General features: G+C 37.3%; 1 long non-coding RNA gene across 1 annotated transcript in view; it reads right to left on the reverse strand.

The window, feature by feature from the left end:
- Nucleotides 1–8,944: 8,944 nt before the first annotated feature.
- LOC309495648 overlaps nt 8,945–12,876 on the reverse strand; it is a 198,799-nt gene continuing 194,867 nt past the window's right edge. The window contains exon 3 of the long non-coding RNA XR_014204754.1: nt 8,945–9,167. This is a non-coding gene — a long non-coding RNA (uncharacterized lncRNA). The remainder of the gene's footprint in view (nt 9,168–12,876) is intronic.

A 12,876-nucleotide genomic window follows, 5' to 3' on the forward strand; every position in this document is an offset into this window, starting at 1 on the left:
ATATTTGAAATAAATGCTGTTCTTTTGAACTTTACATTCATCAACGCATTTTGAAAAAAAATCTGTACACAACTGTTTTCAACATTGAAAATAATAATTAATATTTATTGACCATCAATCATCATATTAGAATGGTTTCTGAAGGATCATGTGACACTGAAGACGGGAGTAATGATGCTGAAAACTCAGCTTTGATCACATAAATTAATTACAGTGTAAAATATTTTAAAATAGAAAACAGCTGTTGTAAATTGGAATAATATTTCACAATATTACTGTTTTTGTTTGTATTTTTAATCAAATAAATGCAGCCTTGGTGAGCAGAAGAGACTTCTCCTAAAAACATTAAAAATCTTCCTGACCCCAAACTTTTGAACGGTGTATATATATATATATACACATATATAAATACATATATATATATATATATATATGTTTGTATAATATATATATATATATATACACATATATAAATACATATATATATATATATATATATGTTTGTATAATATATATATATATATATATATATATATACACATATATAAATACATATATATATATATATATATATATATATATATATATATATATATGTTTGTATAATATATATATATATATATATATATATATATATATATATATATATATATATAAATATAGCTGCGAGCAGCGATGGAGGGCCAAAGCCGGCGGTACCGCCACCCCGGTGCCTTTAGGTAACTAAAGGCACCGGGGTTGCGGTGCCACCGGCTTGGGCCCGTAATCGCTGCTCGCAGCTATATTTCTTCTTCTTCTTCTTATTCTTATTTTTCTGTCAACCTTTCGGGCACTTTTGAGACCCTTAACGTGCTCGAAAACTCTTGAAACTTTGCACACGGGTCAGAACCCGCGGCCATCAGGGCCGGGCTGAAGCTGGTACCCGGGCGTGGCAGGGGGGCTCGACAGCGCCCCCTTGAACGGGGTCCGAAAACTTGGTCCATACATCAGACACGCTTGCATGTAATAATATGAAACTCGGTACACATATAGATCTCATCGGGCCGAACAACTTTCGTACTTTTACTTTTTACGCCAGCCCAACAGGAAGTCGGCTATTATGGGTTGTTTGGAAACGCATGCTGTGGAATTTAATGTACTCCTCCTATGGAATTCATCCATTCGCCTCCAAACTCGGTCAGCATGAAGTCAAGACATTGAGGATGATAAATTGCGGACGGATTTTTGATATCTCAAACGGTTTGGCTGTGGTGAGGAAGCAAATTTATGGCGAATAATGGAAACAGGAAGTGTGTTATAACTTCTGCATACATTAACTGATCTTGATTAAACTTCAGCAGTGTGTTCGTTATAAGAGGCCGATCACATGGATGTGACTATTGTGAGTCAAAGTTATAGCGCCACCAACTGGCAGTAGGAAGTGTGTCCCTTTCAAAATGCTTTGAAATCACCCTCTTATTTTTACCCGATTTGCTTCAAAGTTTATGTGTATAATGTAAACACACGGCAGATGTAGACCTGTGAAAGGATTTTTGATATCTTTAATACTGTTGCCATGGCAACGCTTCAAACTTTAATATTCTTTTTTGATGCTTTTGAGACTCTTAACATACTTGAAATTGGATGAAACTCGACAGACACATCACATTTATTAGCCCGTAGACATGTGCAAAGTTTCAGAAACGGGCGTGGTGAGGGGCTCAGTAGCGCCACCTTTAGTCATAAGTGGGGGGGTTAGTTTTATCAACAGCAACAAAACTTGGTATGTGTATTGTTCTCATCAAGACGGACAACTTTCTAATTTACATTAACGATCTCCGACCAACAGGAAGAGAGATATTTTGGTTTGAATGTGGATTTTCTGAAGAATTTTCTCTCCCTCTCTCTGTGTTTCTGTGTGTGTGAGGGGAGGGGGGATTTGACTATTGCTTTTATATTGTTAATCAAGGTTTCAGGGGCTTTTGGGGTCCTTAACGTGCTCAAAAACTCTTGAAACTTTACATACAAGTCGGAACCTGCGGCCATCAGGGCCTGGCTGAAGCTGGTACCCGGGCGTGGCAGGGGGGCTCAACAGCGCCCCCTGGAATGGGGTCCGAAAACTTGCTCCATAGATCAAACTAGCTTGCATGAATTAATATGAAACTCGGCACACACATAGATCTCATCGGGCCGAACAACTTTCGTGCTCTAAGTTTTGCGCCAGCCCAACAGGAAGTCGGCTATTATGGGTTGTTTGGAAAACGCTTGCTGTGGAATGCGAAGTACTCCTCCTAGAGAATTCATCCAATCCCTACCAAACTCTGTGTGCATGAAGTCAAGACATTGAGGATTCTAAATTGTGGACGGATTTTTGATATCTCGAACGGTTTGGCCGTGGCGAGGAAACGAATTTATGGCAAGAAAAGAGAAACACGAAGTGGAATAACTTCTGCATACATTAACTGATCTTGATGAAACTTCAGCAGTGTGTTCGTGGTAAGAGGCCGATCAGATGGATGTAACTATTGTGAGTCAAAGTTATAGCGCCACCAACTGGCAGCAGGAAGTGTGTCACTTTCAACATGCTTTTGACAAAAGTGGGCGGGTTAGTTTTAACTACAGTAAAAAAAAAATAGTTTGTATATTGTACTCATCAAGCCGGAAAACTTTCTAATTTACATTCATTAGCTCCGGCCATCTGGAAGTCAGATATTTTGGTCTGAATGTGGATTTTTTTGCAAAATCAGCCTCTGAATTTTTAGCCACTCCTCTTAAACTATTTATTTTATTCCCACCAAACTTTTTCAACATGATGAAAATACATTAAATATGCTAAATTGTGAACGGATAATAAATATCTCAAACGGTTTTGCTATGGCGAGGGATTAAAGTAATGTCCAAAAAGGAAACACTAAAAGCTTAAAATCTTCTAAAAATGTAATTATATACCATTTATTTCTATATAAAAGTATACAAATATTACAACTGAACCCATTTTTTTCTATTTTTAAAAAGAATTTTATTCTAATTTTAATCTAAAATTAAAAACAGTAAAGTAAAAAAAAAAAAAAAAAAAAGTCATACATAGGGCTATTCTGCCCTCTTGTGTCCAAAAGGACATCAAAATAGTATATAAAACGTTTTACCAGGTAGGCCAATATTGTATTTAAATATACATTTATTAGGTATGTGTCTGAGGATATTTTCCCACCGGTTAATCGACGTGTGACACGAGCGGGTGCTTTTAAATTGCTAATCTAAAAGTGAAAGAAAAATACGGACGTCCGCACGGACATTGATAATGTTGCACACACAAATCACACACACGTTGGAAAGAATGATACTTTTAAACATAACACTAAACCGCCATTAAGTGTCGCCAGGCGACCGTCTTAATGAGTGAGTCATTGATTCATTCGTTCAAACGATTCGTTTGAATGACTGAGTCATTCATGATTAAGACATATGTTTATGGATTGATCATTCAATCTTTGAGTCAACCGATTCGTTCAAAATGCTGAATCATTCAGAAATGAGAAAACACATTGCTGAGAGATGCGCGTGATGATTCTGCTGTGATCTTTTTGTTTAACTATTTTCGCTGCTGAAACAGAACAAAAACAGTCAATATTGCATCTAAAATGTAAGTGACTTGATTGTAACTGTTTTTTAACCTGTTGTATGAAATCAATGTCACAGTTTCAATCGTGATAGTATTCAGGAAACAGCCTTCTCGTCAAGTGAGGTTGCTTAACTGTTATAAAATATATCAAAACTCCATATTTATAATTTTTATAGTCAGTAAGTTGTTAACTGAGTTTGTTTTTTGTGTGCTGATCTCATTTGTTTACATTTCTCCTGGAGAAGCTGCATGAGCCTCAGCAGCGCAACCTTGTTACCATTGATCAACTGATTACTGGTAATCCATTTATTAACAACTGTTGATTGCAACTTAAAATGAATGTAATAAAATTAGAATAATCTCTTGTTTAGTGATTCCCAAGTTATTTTTTTTGGTTATTGATGTTCTAATCAGGCTACTCTGGTCGGGCAAGTAAAATTCTCTTTCAGGTTGGCCTATTGTATTTATATATAAATATATTAGGGATGTGACTGTGATACAATTTTCCCACCGGTTAATCAATGTGTGACACCGCTGAGGGCTTTTAAATCACTAACTTAAAAGCGAAAGTAAAATACAGACGTCCGCACAGACATTGATAATGGTGCGGAGTAGAGCGAGCATTTTCAAAGTATATTCCTATGGAAGTAGGAATAAACTAATACATTTTATTTATGTTTTTATGTGTCCACTGTTCAACCGCAACAGCGTCACACACACACACATTCCAGAATTGCAATCTTGACATCGCAGCCTGTTCATTATAGCCCTAATACAATATAATAATAAAAATAGTCAACATAAGATATACGAATTACACTGCTCGGTTTAGTCAGTAGTACAATTTGTACCATTCACATTATGCAGAGCTCCGCTGTGATGTTTCCAAGCACATTTTTGCGCATGTGAAGAGGATGATTTTTTCCATCGATATTGGAACACGAGTGAAGTACAAAGCCTATAATAAAGAATAGTTTAGCATTCAAATACATCGCAAATATTGAAACATTTTGATTCTACTGAGAGGGTTACGTGAGACCAACACGGCTTACTTTCGTTTTTATTTTTACATTAAATTTAAAGGATTTGTTGTGGAATATTTTGAGTGTATCATAAAATCAGAGACAAGTAATATTTTCTGTCTTATATATATATATATATATATATATATATATATAAATATAGCTGCGAGCAGCGATGGAGGGCCAAAGCCGGCGGCACCGCCACCCCGGTGCCTTTAGGTAACTAAAGGCACCGGGGTTGCGGTGCCACCGGCTTGGGCCCGCAATCGCTGCTCGCAGCTATATTTAGGGCCCAAGCCCTGAAAGGGCGAAGGCCCTATTGTTTTCGGTAGGATTATTTATTATTATTATTATTCTTCTTATTCTTATTTTTCTGTCAACCTTTCGGGCACTTTTGAGACCCTTAACGTGCTCGAAAACTCTTGAAACTTTGCACACGGGTCAGAACCCGCGGCCATCAGGGCCGGGCTGAAGCTGGTACCCGGGCGTGGCAGGGGGGCTCAACAGCGCCCCCTTGAACGGGGTCCGAAAACTTGGTCCATACATCAGACACGCTTGCATGTAATAATATGAAACTCGGTACACATATAGATCTCATCGGGCCGAACAACTTTCGTACTTTTACTTTTTACGCCAGCCCAACAGGAAGTCGGCTATTATGGGTTGTTTGGAAACGCATGCTGTGGAATTTAATGTACTCCTCCTAGGGAATACATCCATTCGCCTCCAAACTCGGTCAGCATGAAGTCAAGACATTGAGGATGATAAATTGCGGACGGATTTTTGATATCTCAAACGGTTTGGCTGTGGCGAGGAAGTAAATTTATGGCGAATAATGGAAACAGGAAGTGTGTTATGACTTCTGCATACATTAACTGATCTTGATTAAACTTCAGCAGTGTGTTCGTTGTAAGAGGCCGATCACATGGATGTGACTATTGTGAGTCAAAGTTATAGCGCCACCAACTGGCAGTAGGAAGTGTGTCCCTTTCAAAATGCTTTGAAATCACCCTCTTATTTTTACCCGATTTGCTTCAAACTTTATGTGTATAATGTAAACACACGGCAGATGTAGACCTGTGAAAGGATTTTTGATATCTTTAATACTGTTGCCATGGCAACGCTTCAAACTTTAATATTCTTTTTTGATGCTTTTGAGACTCTTAACATACTTGAAATTGGATGAAACTCGACAGACACATCACATTTATTAGCACGTAGACATGTGCAAAGTTTCAGAAACGGGCGTGGTGAGGGGCTCAGTAGCGCCACCTTTAGTCATAAGTGGGGGGGTTAGTTTAATCAACAGCAACAAAACTTGGTATGTGTATTGTTCTCATCAAGACGGACAACTTTCTAATTTACATTAACGATCTCCGACCAACAGGAAGAGAGATATTTTGGTTTGAATGTGGATTTTCTGAAGAATTTTCTCTCCCTCTCTCTGTGTCTCTGTGTGTGTGAGGGGAGGGGGGATTTGACTATTGCTTTTATATTGTTAATCAAGGTTTCAGGGGCTTTTGGGGTCCTTAACGTGCTCAAAAACTCTTGAAACTTTGCACACAAGTCAGAACCCCCTGCCATCAGGGACGGGCTGAAGCTGGTACCCGGGCGTGGCTGGGGGGCTCAACAGCGCCCCCTTGAACGGGGTTCTAAAACTTGGTACATATATCAAACACGCTTGCATGAATTAATATGAAACTCGGTACACATATAGATCTCATTGTGCCGAACAACTTTCCCCGGTCAAGTTTTACGCCAGCCCAACAGGAAGTCGGCTATTATGGGTTGTTTGGAAAACGCTTGCTGTGGAATGTGAAATACTCCTCCTAGAAAATTCACCGTGTCCCCTCCAAACTCGGAGTGCATGTAGTCAAGACTTTGAGGATGCTAAATTGCGGACGGATTTTTGATATCTCGAACGGTTTGGCCGTGGCGAGGAATCGAATTTATGGCGAGAAAAGAGAAACACGAAGTGGAATAACTTCTGCATGCATTAACTGATCTTGATGAAACTTCAGCAGTGTGTTCGTGGTAAGAGGCCGATCAGATGGATGTAACTATTGTGAGTCAAAGTTATAGCGCCACCAACTGGCAGCAGGAAGTGTGTCACTTTCAAAATGTTTTTGACAAAAGTGGGGGGGTTAGTTTTACCCACAATTACAAAAATCAGTACGTATATTGGTCTCATCGAGCCGGACAACTTTCTAATTTAAAGTCATTAGCTCTGACCATCAGGAAGTCAGATATTTTGGTCTGAATGTGGATTTTTTTGCTAAATCAGCCTCTGAATTTTTAGCCACCTTTATCTAAGTGGTTTATTTTATTCCCACCAAACTTTTTCAACATGATAAAAATATATTAATGATACTAAATTGTGAACGGATAATAAATATCTCAAACGGTTTTGCTATGGCGAGGGATTAAAGTATTGTCTAAAAAGGAAACACTCAAAGGCTCATATATTCTAAAAATGTAATTATACACCATTTATTACTATATAAAAGTATACAAATATCAGAACTTAACTCATTTTATTCTTTTTTTTTCAATTTAAGAATGTTTAAGTTTAAAAACTGCCAGAATGGTTGTTTAGTCTAAACAATAAATAAATAAAGTCAAACATAGTGCTATACTGCCCTCTTGTGTTCAAAATCAGGTAGGCCTATTATATCTATATAAAAATATACTACTAGGTATGTGACGGTGAGAATATTTTACCACTGGTTAACTGACGTGTGACACCGCTGGGGGCTTTTTAATCGCTAACTTAAAAACGAAAGTAAAATATGTTCGTCCGCACGGACATTGATAATGGTGCGGAGCAGAGCGAGCGTTTTCAATAAATTCCTATGGAAGGAGGAATGACCTAAAAAACGTTGACTCTGTTCTGCTCGTTCCTCGCTGAGGACGCGCACCATTATGAATGCCTGTTTAGCCGTGAGCATTTTAGTTTCATTTTCGGGGCGGATTGCTTGAATGTATTTAAAAAAAGCACAATGTTGTGTTTTATTGCTACTGTACAAAAATATAAGTTAACACTTTGCAGTTTGAATGATGTTCTGAACAAAATGACAGAGTATGTTTTTATGTGTCCACTGTTCAATCGCGCCCCCGTTTTATTGATTCCCAAGTTATTTTTTCATTTAAGTTTTTTTCATTGTTCTAATCAGGTCAGGCAAGTAAAATTATCTGTGTCTTATCCCTTACATTTTTATATAATATATATACACTACTGTTCAAAAATTTGGCGTCAGTAAGATTTTTAAGCGAAGTTTCTTCTGCTCACCAAGGCTGCATTTATTTGATTAAAAATACAAACAAAAACAGTAATATTGTAAAATATTATTCCAATTTAAAACAGCTGCTTTCTATTTTAATATATTTTAAACTGTTATTTATTCCTGTGATCAAAGCTGAGTTTTCAGCATCATTACTCCAGTCGTCACTGTCACATGATCCTTCAGAAATTATTCTAATATGATGATTGATGCTCAAGAAACATTCATTATTATTTTAAATGTCGAAAACAGTTGTGTACAGTCTTTGATGAATAGAAAGTTCAAAAGAACAGCATTTATCTGAAATCTAAAGCTTTTGTAACATTAAACACTACCGTTCAGAAGTTTGGGGTCAGTAATAATTTTAATTTTATTTTTGGGGAAAAGAAATAAAATAAATCAATACTTTTATTCATCGAGAATGAGTTAAACTGATTAAAAGTTACAGTACAGACATTTATAATGTTAAAAAAATTATATTTGAAATAAATGCTGTTCTTTTGAACTTTACATTCATCAACGCATTTTGAAAAAAAATCTGTACACAACTGTTTTCAACATTGAAAATAATAATTAATATTTATTGACCATCAATCATCATATTAGAATGGTTTCTGAAGGATCATGTGACACTGAAGACGGGAGTAATGATGCTGAAAACTCAGCTTTGATCACATAAATTAATTACAGTGTAAAATATTTTAAAATAGAAAACAGCTGTTGTAAATTGGAATAATATTTCACAATATTACTGTTTTTGTTTGTATTTTTAATCAAATAAATGCAGCCTTGGTGAGCAGAAGAGACTTCTCCTAAAAACATTAAAAATCTTCCTGACCCCAAACTTTTGAACGGTGTATATATATATATATACACATATATAAATACATATATATATATATATATATATATATATGTTTGTATAATATATATATATATACACATATATAAATACATATATATATATATATATATATATATATGTTTGTATAATATATATATATATATATATATATATATATATATATATATATGAAGAGTTCAGATGCAAAAGCCTCTAAGTGCCATCTGAATTTTTCTTCTAGAATGATTATTTTTATCAAGCTTGTATATTTAAGTTCAGTAATTTCACTTAAATGACAATTAATAGGTAGCCTTCATTGCCATTTAAGTGAAATTACTGAACTTAAATATACGAGCTTGATAAAAATGATCATTCTAGAAGAAAAATTCAGATGGCACTTAGAGGCTTTTGCATCTGAACTCTTCATATATACACATATATAAATATATATATATATATATATATGTTTGTATAATATAGCGATGGAGGGCCAAAGCCGGCGGTACCGCCACCCCGGTGCCTTTAGGTAACTAAAGGCACCGGGGTTGCGGTGCCACCGGCTTGGGCCCGTAATCGCTGCTCGCAGCTATATTTAGGGCCCAAGCCCTTTATTATTATTAGGGCCCAAGCCCTGAAAGGGCGAAGGCCCTATTGTTTTCGGTAGGATTATTAGGGCCCAAGCCCTGAAAGGGCGAAGGCCCTATTGTTTTCGGTAGAATTATTAGGGCCCAAGCCCTGAAAGGGCGAAGGCCCTATTGTTTTCGGTAGAATTATTAGGGCCCAAGCCCTGAAAGGGCGAAGGCCCTATTGTTTCCGGTAGGATTATTTATTATTATTATTATTATTATTATTATTATTATTATTATTTTTCTGTCAACCTTTCGGGCATTTTTGGGGCCTTTAACATGCTCGAAAACTCTTGAAATTTTGCACACAGGTCAGAACCTGCGGCCATCAGGGCCGGGCTGAAGCTGGTACCCGGGCGTGGCAGGGGGGCTCAACAGCGCCCCCTTGAACGGGGTCCGAAAGTTTGGTCCATAAATCAGACACGCTTGCATGTAATAATATGAAACTCAATACACATATAGATCTCATCGGGCCAAACAACTTTCGTACTTTTACTTTTTACGCCAGCCCAACAGGAAGTCGGCTATTATGGGTTGTTTGGAAACGCATGCTGTGGAATTGAATGTACTCCTCCTAGGGAATTCATCCATTCGCCTCCAAACTCAGTCAGCATGAAGTCAAGACATTGAGGATGATAAATTGCAGACAGATTTTTGATATCTCGAACGGTTTGGCCGTGGCGAGGACACGAATTGATGGCGAATAATGGAAACAGGAAGTGTGTTATAACTTCTGCATACATTAACTGATCTTGATTAAACTTCAGCAGTGTGTTCATTGTAAGAGGCCGATCACATGGATGTGACTATTGTGAGTCAAAGTTATAGCGCCACCAACTGGCAGCAGGAAGTGTGTCCCTTTCAAAATGCTTTGAAATCACCCTCTTATTTTACCCGATTTGCTTCAAAGTTTATGTGTATAATGTAAACACACAGCAGATGTAGACCTGTGAAAGGATTTTTGATATCTTTAATACTGTTGCCATGGCAACGCTTCAAACTTTAATATTCTTTTTTGATGCTTTTGAGACTCTTAACATACTTGAAATTGGATGAAACTCGACAGACACATCACATTTATTAGCCCGTAGACATGTGCAAAGTTTCAGAAACGGGCGTGGTGAGGGGCTCAGTAGCGCCACCTTTAGTCATAAGTGGGGGCTTAGTTTTAAGTAGAGTCACAAAAATCGTTATGTATATTGTTCTCATCAAGCCGGACAACTTTCTAATTTATAGTCATAAGCTGTGACCAACAGGAAGTGAGATATTTTGGTTTGAATGTGATTTTTTGGAGAATTCTCTCCCTCTCTCTCTCTGCCTCTGCGTCTCTGTGTGTGTGAGGGGTGGGGGGATTTGTCTTTTGAGTGAGATTTGTTTAAAATTCCTGTTTTTCAAGGTTTCAGGGGCTTTTGGGGCCTTAAACGTGCTCGAAAACTCTTGAAACTTTGCACACAGGTCAGAACGTGCGGCCATCAGGGCCGGACTGAAGCTGGTACCCGGGCGTGGCAGGGGGGCTCAACAGCGCCCCCTGGAACGGGATCCGAACACTTGTCCATAAATCAAACACACTTGCATGTAATGATATGAAACTCGGTACACATATAGATCTCATCGGGCCGAACAACTTTCGTGCTCTAAGTTTTACGCCAGCCCAACAGGAAGTCGGCTATTATGGGTTGTTGGGAAAATGCTTGCTGTGGAATGCGAAGTACTCCTCCTAGAGAATTCATCCAATCCCCACCAAAGTCGGTGTGCATGAAGTCAAGACATTGAGGATTCTAAATTGCGGACGGATTTTTGATATCTCGAACGGTTTGGCCGTGGCGAGGAAACGAATTTAGGGCGAGAAAAGAGAAACACGAAGTGGAATAACTTCTGCATACATTAACTGATCTTGATGAAACTTCAGCAGTGTGTTCGTGGTAAGAGGCCGATCAGATGGATGTAACTATTGTGAGTCAAAGTTATAGCGCCACCAACTGGCAGCAGGAAGTGTGTCACTTTCAACATGCTTTTGACAAAAGTGGGCGGGTTAGTTTTAACTACAGTAAAAAAAAAATTGTTTGTATATTGTACTCATCAAGCCGGACAACTTTCTAATTTACATTCATTAGCTCCGGCCATCAGGAAGTCAGATATTTTGGTTTGAATGTGGATTTCTTTGCAAAATCAGCCTCTGAATTTTTACCCAGTCCTGCTAAGTGGTTTATTTTATTCACACCAAACTTTTTCAACATGATGAAAATACATTAAAGATGCTTAATTGTGAACGGATATTGAATATCTCAAACGGTTTTGATATGGCGAGGGATTAAAGTAATGTCAAAAAAGGAATCAGAAAACATCTCATATCTTCTACAAATGTAATTATACACCATTTATTTTTATATAAAATTATACAAATATTAGAACTAAACCCATTTTCTGTTTTTGCCATTCAAGAAGTATAAAAAAAGTTAACAACAGGCTATTTAGTGCTATTTGGTTCAACAAAAAAGCAAACATAGGGCTATTCTGCCCTCTTGTGTCCAAAAGGATATACAAATAGTATATTCAACTTTTTACTAGGTAGGCCTTTATTGTATTTAAATATAAATGTATTAGGTATATGACTGTGAGGATATTTTCCCATCGGTTAATCGACGTGTGACACGAGCGGGTGCTTTTAAATCGCTAATATAAAAGTGAAAGTAAAATTCGGACGTCCGCACGGACATTGATAATGGTGCACACACGTTGGAAAGAATGATACTTTTAAACATAACACTAAACCGCCATTAGGTGTCGCCAGGCGACCGTCTTAATGAGCGAGTCATTGATTCATTCGTTCAAACGATTCGTTCGAATGACTGAGTCATTCATGATTGAGACAGATGTTTATGGATTGATCATTGAATCTTTGAGTCAACCGATTCGTTCAAAATGCTGAACCATTCAGTAATGAGAAAACAAGTTGCCGTGAGATGCGCGACGGTTCTGCTGTGATCTTTGTTTAACTACTTTTGCTACTGAAACAGAACAAAAACAGTCAATATTGCATCTAAAATGTAAGTGACTTAATTATAACTGTTTATTAACCTGTTGTATGAAATCAATGTCACAGTTTCAATTGTGATTGTATTCAGGAAACGGTAGCCTACTCGTCAAGTGAGGTTGCTTAACTCTATCATAGGTTATAAAATATATAAAAACTCCATATTTGTAATTTTTATAGTCAGTATGTTGTTAACTGGGTTTCTTTTTTGTGTGCTGGGCTCATTTGTTTACGTTTCTCCTGGAGAAGCTGCACGAGCCTCAGCAGCGCAACCTTGTTACCATTGATCAGTAATACATTTATTAACAACTGTTGATTGCAACTTAAAATGAATGTAATAAAATTAGAATAATCTCTCGTTTTAGTGATTCCCAAGTTATTTTGTGTCATTGACGTTCAAATCAGGCTACTCTGGTCGGGCAAGCCAAATTCTCTTTCAGGTAGGCCTATTGTATATATATAAATATA

Source organism: Leuciscus leuciscus, assembly GCF_965113295.1.
Source record: "Leuciscus leuciscus genome assembly, chromosome: 3".
In the NCBI taxonomy this organism is placed as follows: domain Eukaryota; kingdom Metazoa; phylum Chordata; class Actinopteri; order Cypriniformes; family Leuciscidae; genus Leuciscus; species Leuciscus leuciscus.